The sequence below is a fragment of the Haliaeetus albicilla genome, chromosome 2 (genome assembly GCF_947461875.1).
Source record: "Haliaeetus albicilla chromosome 2, bHalAlb1.1, whole genome shotgun sequence".
In the NCBI taxonomy this organism is placed as follows: domain Eukaryota; kingdom Metazoa; phylum Chordata; class Aves; order Accipitriformes; family Accipitridae; genus Haliaeetus; species Haliaeetus albicilla.
Genome location: NC_091484.1, coordinates 26,431,516 through 26,441,297, shown reverse-complemented (window position 1 = coordinate 26,441,297; position 9,782 = coordinate 26,431,516).

Genomic DNA, 9,782 nt, shown 5'->3' with positions numbered 1-9,782 from the left:
AAACAGTTTATTTTATCTTGCAAGGCAGGTCACTGAGTCTTTTGGAGACCAGTAGATTAAATGCATGTGTGTGTGTGTGTGTGTGGGCATGCACAAGCATGTGTATATAAACACTACAGCTGAGTCACAGATGTGATTAGAAACAAACACTAAGACAGAGGCACAGTATAACAAATGCATGGTTTGCCTACAGCAAATATTTTTCTTCCACCATTACATCCTGTATTAGTTTTCCAAAAAAGGTCCTCAGTTTTTCCAGGAAAGAGTGCTGTCACAGACAACATACCAGCCACAAACAGTACAGATATGCTTCAGGAAAGAAACACCTTTACTAACAGCTGTAGATAGAAAAACACTGTCGGATGGACCAGTTTTGCCAGATGCATCTAACATTACTTTAAAATTAGAGAAAAAATTAGTAGCAGAGATCAGACAAACTGTAAGACGAACAGTTGATTTATGAGTTTCACTCTCATCTAGTTTTTGTTAATGTTTCGTTGACTAATATAAAGAGGAACTTCTCAAGCACTGCACAAACTACCTCTCTGCAGCAATTTTATAGCATACAAATCTCACATGCTCAGTTTGGCCCTTCAACCGTACTTTATAGCTGTCTGCCCAGATAAATGGATATAGATATCCATACTTCAAGGGCTCTGATTTTTTACCATTTAACTGGAGTTCTTCCTATGAAAATGGAGTTATGCAAACCTGGTACTTTGTTGAACAGCTGTTACGATTTCCATTTTATTGAGCCAGTCTATCCAATATGCACTCTCAGCCACTCATCTGGCCAGAATGTTATGAAGACCACGTGTTTGAAAGGACCTTTCCTTTGCTTAAATCCTTCGCTATTGTAATAGCCATTTCTTTAACTGCCTTTCCCCCTTGAGTAGGAGATGTTGCAGTTTCCCCCACAGCTTCACAGTTGGATATGTCACAGTTTCAAAGGTATTTTCACACTGTTGATGTGGCTGACATTTCTTCATGCAGCAGGACTGTGTTGACATGAAGGGAATTTTTTTGGTCCTCAGGATCAGAGAACTTCCTTTTTCTTTTTAGGAATCAATATATTCATTAGCAAAAAAAAAGGGTCTCAGGCCAAAACTTCATCTTTTAATCAGCAGCAATGAACACAAAGGGTGAAAGTTTATCCAAATCCCTGACTATGTGAAGAAACAAACCAGCATGAGCTTCTGGCACAAATAGTGCTGAGAAAGCACATCTTCCAGCTGCATGTTTGGTCTACTTCTTCCCACAGCAAAGTTCGTGATCCTAAGAGAGGAGCTGTTATCCCTTCCCTCTGAAACATTCCCAGAGCTCTCAAGTCTCTGAGATATGCATCTTGTGGCTCTTTGCCACAGGAAAATCTCAGTCTGTGGATCATAGGGACTGAAAGTTTGGCCATCTCCACTCTTATGGAGCACAAGTCTCTAAGTGTTGCTTCCCAGGCAGTACTATTGGAAAAAAGCCAAAGGTTGAATGGCTTCTCGGCCTGAAACCTGTGCACTTGAAATCCAAAGGGGTTTCCCCTTTTCTGAGAAAGCAAGGATGAGGATATATAGGTGGTAGGGTTTGATTATCTGTGTATAAGTGGTAAAAGACACTGCAGATATGAACTCCACTACCTACACAATCAACAGATGTTAGTTGTTTGAAAAAGAGTAAGTAAGGAACAGAGCTATGTGTCAGAAGACAAAGACAAGCAAACAGAATATGGCAGTGTATGAGAAAAAAAATTCCATTGCAGCCATGATTTTCCAACAACAAAGTTTTATCTGAAACCACCAGCTCAAACTGGTTTAGTAACAGATGGCAAGCACAAGAGATGCTGCTAACTTGACTTGGACAATTCTGTCTGGGTGCAAGTACAGAAGCTATACTTGCTATTCTTAAATATGTTCATAGAATTAGGAAAGCTTTTTATGCTTCTTCAGTTGCTCTTTCTCAGGGTGAAAAAGGACAAGATGTATTAGCAGTCCAATGGTTAAGTTATACATAGTTAGGAAACAGATGAAACTCCATATTTACTTTTACCTTTCCAAGGTTAACAGATGATAAAATATACAACAAACTTCTCCCTTTTCCTTTTCTTTCCCTCACCCAACAACTTTCAACAAATGTTCTGTGCAAATATGTTAGTCTGAATGGTTGAAAGCTGTTGCCTCCCATCATTTGAAAAAAAGTCTTAACAGAGAAGGTAGCATTGCTGGATGTACTGGAGCTTTTGTTATACCGTTTCTCGGTAAAACTATTTTTTTTTTTTAGTCATACAGATAGGAAATTACAGCTTCAATCGCTGAAGTATGGCAAAGTTTTAAACAACTAAAAAGCAGGATGTCACAAAGGCAAAAGTCCTTTCTAAAAGGAAATGTTTCCAGGTAGCTGATAAAATTCTAATCTCCAGTTCACCATCTGGAAGTCATTGCTATGAATAGGTGAGTCCAAAGTTAAGAGAAAACATGGAAAGAGAGAAGTGAAAGCTACATCACCTTTGAATACCATCAAAAATAGACTATACAGAATTTCTCTGTTTCACATTAAGTAAAACTCACAACTGAGGTGCATAGAAAAGCAGAAAAACACCCCAACAATGTATGTGAAAAGAGGAAGAGAAGAAGCTACATTACCCCAGCTTGATCTTTGTGGCCACTCAAATTCTCTCATTCTGTAATATTAATCCAGGCAACTGTCTCTCTCTACAAAGATGCTGACTTCTTGTGAAAGATGCTGAATTTCTATGACAACACAAATGAAAACATACAAGGAGAAAATTATTTAAGAGTTAATACTGCAAGTGTATAAAAACCACTACATTGTTTTTTCACCATCACCACTTCTCACAATGCTGGAAGAAGAACTGGACACTGACTTTTAACAAAGTCTTTCCTTCTGGAGAGTAAATTTATATTGCCAGCAACCCTCAATATAGGAGTGAAAATCATTGATCTTAATTTTTATTGAATTTGGAAATATGGTCATGTGTTCTTGACATCTGGTTGCAGTGATGCTGTTCTGTATTTCTCAATTATTACTGGATTTCCAATAATTCTCACAAGAGCGTCTGTCAGGAATCTACTGCAACTACACTAGCCCAAAGTACAATGAATAGAAGAGAGTTTAACACTAGATGGCAATATGCCTTTGCAAAATATTTCTCTGAGGTGCCTGTAGATATAGGCAAATATTTTTCCAACCATTGCACTATTTCTTAGTTCTTGTGTAGGTTTAGGCATACAGTTTTTATTTGGTTTGCACTAAAATAAACTTTCCTTTCATGCTATTACATTTTCCTCATTGTTTGCTTTAACTTTAGACAATACTCTGATCTAGAGCTGACCAAACAGAAGAGATTCACAGTTTAACTGAAAGTACATTATGAATTATTCACTAGTCAGTGTGTGTGGAAAACATGTGAAGAATCACATGATGAACGTTGACAAATTCTATCATGCCTGGTGAAATGCAAATCAAAAGAAAACTTATTTTGCAGGCTACCACCTTGCATCTACTGATGTCAGTAAGACCATAAACCTAATCATGTATCTATTAAACTCAGGATTCCTTTGGGTAGCATTTTTCTCTGTTACCTGAAGCATTAATCTTGGTTATCCATTTTGTGCTCATGCCTAAGCATGTAACCTCTACTGAAGTCCGAGCTGGTTATGCAGGTAGAATTAGCCTGGACTGTACTACAGGTATCTACGGTACTTTGGCTGGCTTACCTGTACTTAGTGTAGTGCTTTCCTGAATTGCTTGGAAAGCCCAACATGTTACAAATCGAACCTATAAACCCATACTTTGTAAAACTAAAACTACATTATAATTATCAACTAAGCTGCTAATTAATGGGTTGCTTTGCTGTTTCCAAGAACGATCAGTATTTGAACGTAACATTAATCTGTCTCAGCATTGGTAGCAGCTCAGAAAGGCCTTGGCCAATTCCCCGCATGACTTCAAGCATATCTTCCTTCTACTGGCACTTCTTTTTCTATGAAAATGGGTCCTAGAGGCTATTACCACTCCCCCACACAACTTAACTCTCTCTCCCACCAACTCAGTAAATAACAGTTACCAAAACAAAACAACAGGTTAACTGCCAGTACCATTTTGTCTGTTCATCATTTTAGCTATTGCCCTCTGGATAGTTCGTCCCATATTTTTGCAAAAGGCACTTTTATACCTTTTGTGCTTTTTATGGATGTGTCTGTGAAGACAAACATGGACAACACAGGATTATAGTAGGTAAGAAAATGGGACATCTTTTTGAAGTACTTTGTAGAAGCAGATCAAAATACCTGACCGAACAAGCTCAATGTCACTTCTAAATTAAGTGGAAGTCTGCAAAACATCCCAGTTTCTATCACCCTGATATGCAATATTTATTTTAGCTCAACCTAACATGAGAGAAACTGGATATATGACCTAAAGCAAAAATACACAGTTTGCTTCTAACCACCATATTGAAAGTCAATAAAAATTTCACTGATAAAAGTCACATTGGAAATGCCAAGGAGAGCTTTGAAGTAATACCACCATGCAGCCTAGTTAGTATTCATAGACACAGTGCAGTGGCATAAAATCACAGTCTTCCATTGTAACAGTTCTGACAGTTTCATTCAGAACATGTTTGTGGCAATATTTAAATCAATCACCAACCTCTCAAGAAAACACTTGGTCAAAAAAGGTTTGAAATGTGCCATGAAAGTATGCCTACAGCCTAGCATGAAATGCTTCACTGATTAAAATGAACAAGAGCAAAAATAACCAAAAAATCCAAGAATCCAAAGAGACTGAAGGATGATAACAGCACAGGAACAGAACAGAAAGGGGGAAGGTGAGGGAAGTTCTGAAGCAAACAGCTAATTTACTAATTCTTCACTCCTAATTCACGATTTAAGTACCAAAACCTAAACTATCCACATGGGTAGATGACGCTTATTACCAGCAAGGTCCAATATTTATCAGAAATTGCTGGCTTATATTTGATCTCAGCTTGGGTTTTATAAAGGACTTTTTGTTTCATTCCAATTGAAATAAAAAAGTTATTGAAAGAACATTTCTTCCCTCCCACATATTTGCATTTCAAATCTTGCAGCATTGTGCTAGGGCATGATCAGAAATCATTCCAGCTGAGCAGAACAATTGCTTTAATCATAGTTATTGTAGCCTACCTCAAAGTTAAATATAATTATTAAAATTTAAAGAAAGCAGCAACCCAAACCCCTCAGGTATTCTAAGGTGCACAAGGACAATAGCTTGATGCTTGATTACACACAGGGAGGTCATTGTTTGGACTTATGTCCGCGCGTGGATGAAACACTTCTGGTTTATGCCCAAGTTAGACAGCTGTGATAATGGCTGGCTGGAAGAAAATGTTCTTTTCCTCCAGTACGATAAATATGTCACCTCCCATTCCCAAAACAACGTGATCCTGTCAGTCCCATACAACTCGTTAGTAAGTCTAAATAACTAGATAGTGTTAGTGGTCTAAAGATCTTTGTCTCCTAGCAATTTGCTACAAACCTTACCTCTTCCCTGCAGTGGCAGTCTGGTTATGTGGTACAGCCATCCACCACACCAAAGCAAGGTTGCTTGAATTAATTCATGGAATTTGGGAAAAAAGAATAAAGGGCTTTTACACTGCATAAAATTCAGGTTTGTGACTCACTGATGGCCTAAGACCAAAATAAGCACCACCACTGTGTGGAATAATGCCAGCTAAATCCCTTTGTTCTGATATTACAGTAATCATCTGTTAAGACACAACTACCAAGCTGCATCTTAATCTGCAACTACTCCAATGTCAGTCTTGCTCCTCGAGTCATGTATTTTATGATGACAAAGGTGAATCACATGAAACTGGAGAGAGAGAAAGTGCTCACTTTGAGAGGCAGGAGCTTTACAGTCCAGCAAAACTCCAGATGAAGGTTGGATCTGGAATTTGATCTCTTTTTGCATTGATACTAGGATCCACCTTTTTAATAACATTTTTTCATCAGAACAGGTGGAGGAAATGGATTTTAACATCCTCCTTTTCCTGTATTTTGAAGCCCCTGTAAGCCAGTGCAAGTCTATAAAAAATAAAGAGCTAATCCATCTCATACCAAACGAGGATCTGGAGCAGCAGATGCACATATCCCAAACACTGCCACAAAATGCAAAAGATCAGAAGGTGCTGAGAAGAACATCAGTGGAAGAACAGCTGTGTGAACCTCAAGGGAAATGTACTTGGAGTAAGTTCAACTTCGGTGCAGTTACTCTATATTTGCATCAGCGTAATGGAGAAGAAGCTGGCCACTATGCAAAAAAGTACTTTATCTCAGATTGACATCAAGAGTGCAGCTTTGAACCCAAACAGAAGGCAATTGTATGGAATGCTGAATGGCCTAAGAAAGACCACAGCCCCACTCCTTACAAGTCCCAACGCCAACTGCTGTCTCCTGTTTTCTGCTGCCATTTAAGGAAGGATCAGAGGATATGGGGCAGAAGGTGATGTCTCCTGCCAGTGGCAGCAAGAACATCATGCACAGCTCTTTAGAGCCCCTGTTACCATCGCAGATGACCCTATTTGCAGGGCACAGATGCTCCATTTTGTTCATACTCCTGACAAGCCTTGACCCAGCTCCTCAGAAAAGTTGAACATGCCTCTAACTCAGTCTTAAAATGGGCTGAAAGAATATTGCATGCCAGCACTGAAATCATTAACAGAAAGTGTGTATCTGATTGGGGCTGAATTCTTCTTGCGATGGGGGTAATGCGCCCCTGTGACACAGCCATGGTGACATGACATGCCTTTGTTTTCCTAACATAAAGGACCAAAGAAGTCTATGGTAAGCATTAGCCAAAGAGAGGCAGCTGATACCTATCTATTTAGATAGTAAGCAAGTGACTCGGAGTTGGAATTTTTTTGTTCTGGCTCTTAGGTTATTGCAGCTGAAGGAATGATATCCTCACTTTTCTTTATTGTTTAATCACATTGTGCAAGCAACAGACAAACAGGTACACTGTAAAACAGAGGAAAATTGAACTCTATTTAGGGACAGATACAGCCCTGATCTGACTGGGGCTGAGGAAAGAAGATATGGAAAAGGCATGGAAGTGGATATGGACATCAAAAATGTGAAAACCACAGTCATGACTTCAACACCAAAGGCTGGAGTAAGTATCCTACTAGGGGACATTTCAGGGAGGGGGAAGGAGGGGAGGCAAGGTGGGAAGTCCTCCTACACTTGCCTCCTTCTACCCCCACTAATTCTAACATGCTTATCAGCGTATCTGCAACTGATTGTGATCCTCCTCCACTGCCAATGAAGAAGTAGCATTTCAAGCTGCAAGTCCAATCCTACACTGTGTTTAAATACCAAGCAGATTTAATCCTACACTTAAAAGCTGGGGGAGGTGGTAAGCATCACAGATCGGAGAAGATTCTTCATATTGCAGTTTGGGGGTAGAGGGCCAAATTTTGTCCTTTGGATTACTAAGTTTTTAAATACAATAATAGCACTTCAACCTTGAACCTACTCTAAAGCACTGAAGGACTGTTAATGAAAACTTACATTCCCTAAGCAATGTCAAAGATCCAGCAGCATTTCTTAACACACTGACTTTTCAGATATCACAATACAGGACACAACAAAAAGCCACACTTTTACTTGCCTAATAATATTATGTTTATCATGATCCCATAAATATTTCATCAAGTTTATTGGTAAGATAAATGCATATGGTCTACACCTCATATATTTTCCTTTGTACTTCCAAGGCAGTGCGGGAAGTTCATTTATTGTCTTTATCATTATCTCCTCCTCTTCCACCTTCAACTGTTGTTTTAACACAGGCTGGCAGCATATTAAAGAATCAGTTACCTTGACTTTGAAAGCAGCTATAGTTTTCACACTTCTCACCACCTGCAACAAGGGATTTCTGTAGGTATGAGTTAGCTGCCAAGAAAGCTCCATCTCCTGCTCTCTTGAGTTTCAATCTCAGGAATGCCGGTACGCAGCACAGCACACTGTTTCATTCTCACTCTATGACCTTCAGCAGGAACAGAGTTAACCAACGTGGTATATTTTAAAATAACTCCAGCCCTTTATGTGTCTTTCCCCACAGAATTAGCAGCACCAAGATCAGATCAAAGGAAGCAAGTATCAGTTTTTAAACTAATATTTTGTCATTTCCAAAGTAAGAGTAATTTCACCTTCCTTGTTAAAGAAATCTCACATAAAGTGTGAGGCAATGGGTGCTTGAAAAGAATAAAGTTAAACCTTTCTGCTCCTGTTGTATATCTGCTCTCCCTGCTAGACTTATCTACAGTATCTGAAGAACCTGAATGGAGAATTGTGATTCTGAGAACTTGCCTATTTTTTTCTCAGTGATACCAGTTGGTCTAATTAAAAACCTTGCCTTGCAGAGCAGTGTATTTTAGGAGTGGTGTCTGATGTCCTGTCCTCTAGAAACAGCATAACACATAGTCTCTTCAAAGAGATTTTTAAAGTATGACAGCCAGTGGAGGCAGGAAAACGTACAGGGTGTGAATAGCTTTAATCAGTTGACCCACATCTCCCCCAGGTCCCCCATTTAAAAAAATAAAAATAAAAAAATAAAAATTCTTTCTCAATAAATGTGGGTAGCTCCCCATATTTTTCTATTTCTGCATGAGTGTGCTGTAAGACTTGTCAGGCACAAAACCAGAAATGACAGATGAACCATCCTGCACCAAGAAAGTGTGACCTCTGAATGTTTCATAGAGGAATCTCTTCAGCTCTGACAGATGTGAAAGATACAGCATTGTTACTTGAGGAAAGAGAACTGATCCCTTTAGACAAGCCTATATAATAATTACAAAGGAAAGTTTTGTTATATGTGCCTTAAACTAGCTTGAGATTATATAACCTTTTTGGGCAGCAGCATGATTTTTTTTTTTTTCAGTAATTTCTTTTAAATTCTTACATAGAGAGAGCTTTTGATCACTAAGAAATCACCCTCAATTTTTACATGTTAACAAGGCTTTCATTAACATGTGAATGTGACTGAACATAGACCAATAAGCTTGTAAGATCAATCCTGTCTCTTCCAACACTGTCTCTGAGCTAGATTTTTTTTCTTGTTTTAAAACATACTGGGGAAATGACAGAAAAAAAATCGATTTATGATGCTGTAACAATGAGAGTGTTTGCAGCAAAAAAAAAATTGAAAATAAAAAATTTACCTAACTGTATGAAGTTCTGGGGGATAGTTCTAGAAAACAGTGGCACATGCTTGGTCACTAGAGACATAGTCAATCAACCGTAGAAATGAAAAGTACATTCATGTATTTTTTTTTTTTCTTTCAGTGAATTTAGGCTTATCTTTGCTACCATGCAACAAAACCTTCTGCTGTTTATTCCTCCTACAGACCACAGTCAAATCCAGGGAAAAATTCTGAGATCCTTTATAAAAGACCAGCTGTCAGTGCTGCTCCTTCTAGCTTTCTAGTACAAAGTGTTCAGAGAAGACTGTGTGAGCACTAAGAATGAGGATGGTTTACTAGATCTTTTGCATACAGTGAGAGACAGCATATCTGCAGTATTTCCACTTTTGAGAAGGCTGACTGACCCATACTAAATCTTAGCTTAAATAATAGAAGGCAACTTCTAGTTCTTTACATTCACTTGCCTTGCAAGTGCCAGGGGCAGGAATTAGAGGGCTCAGAGATTCCACTTCACGTTATATGTGGGACACAGAAATTGAGTACAAGTGCAAAATACTTTTCATTTCACGAATCCCCTGAAAAGCACTAA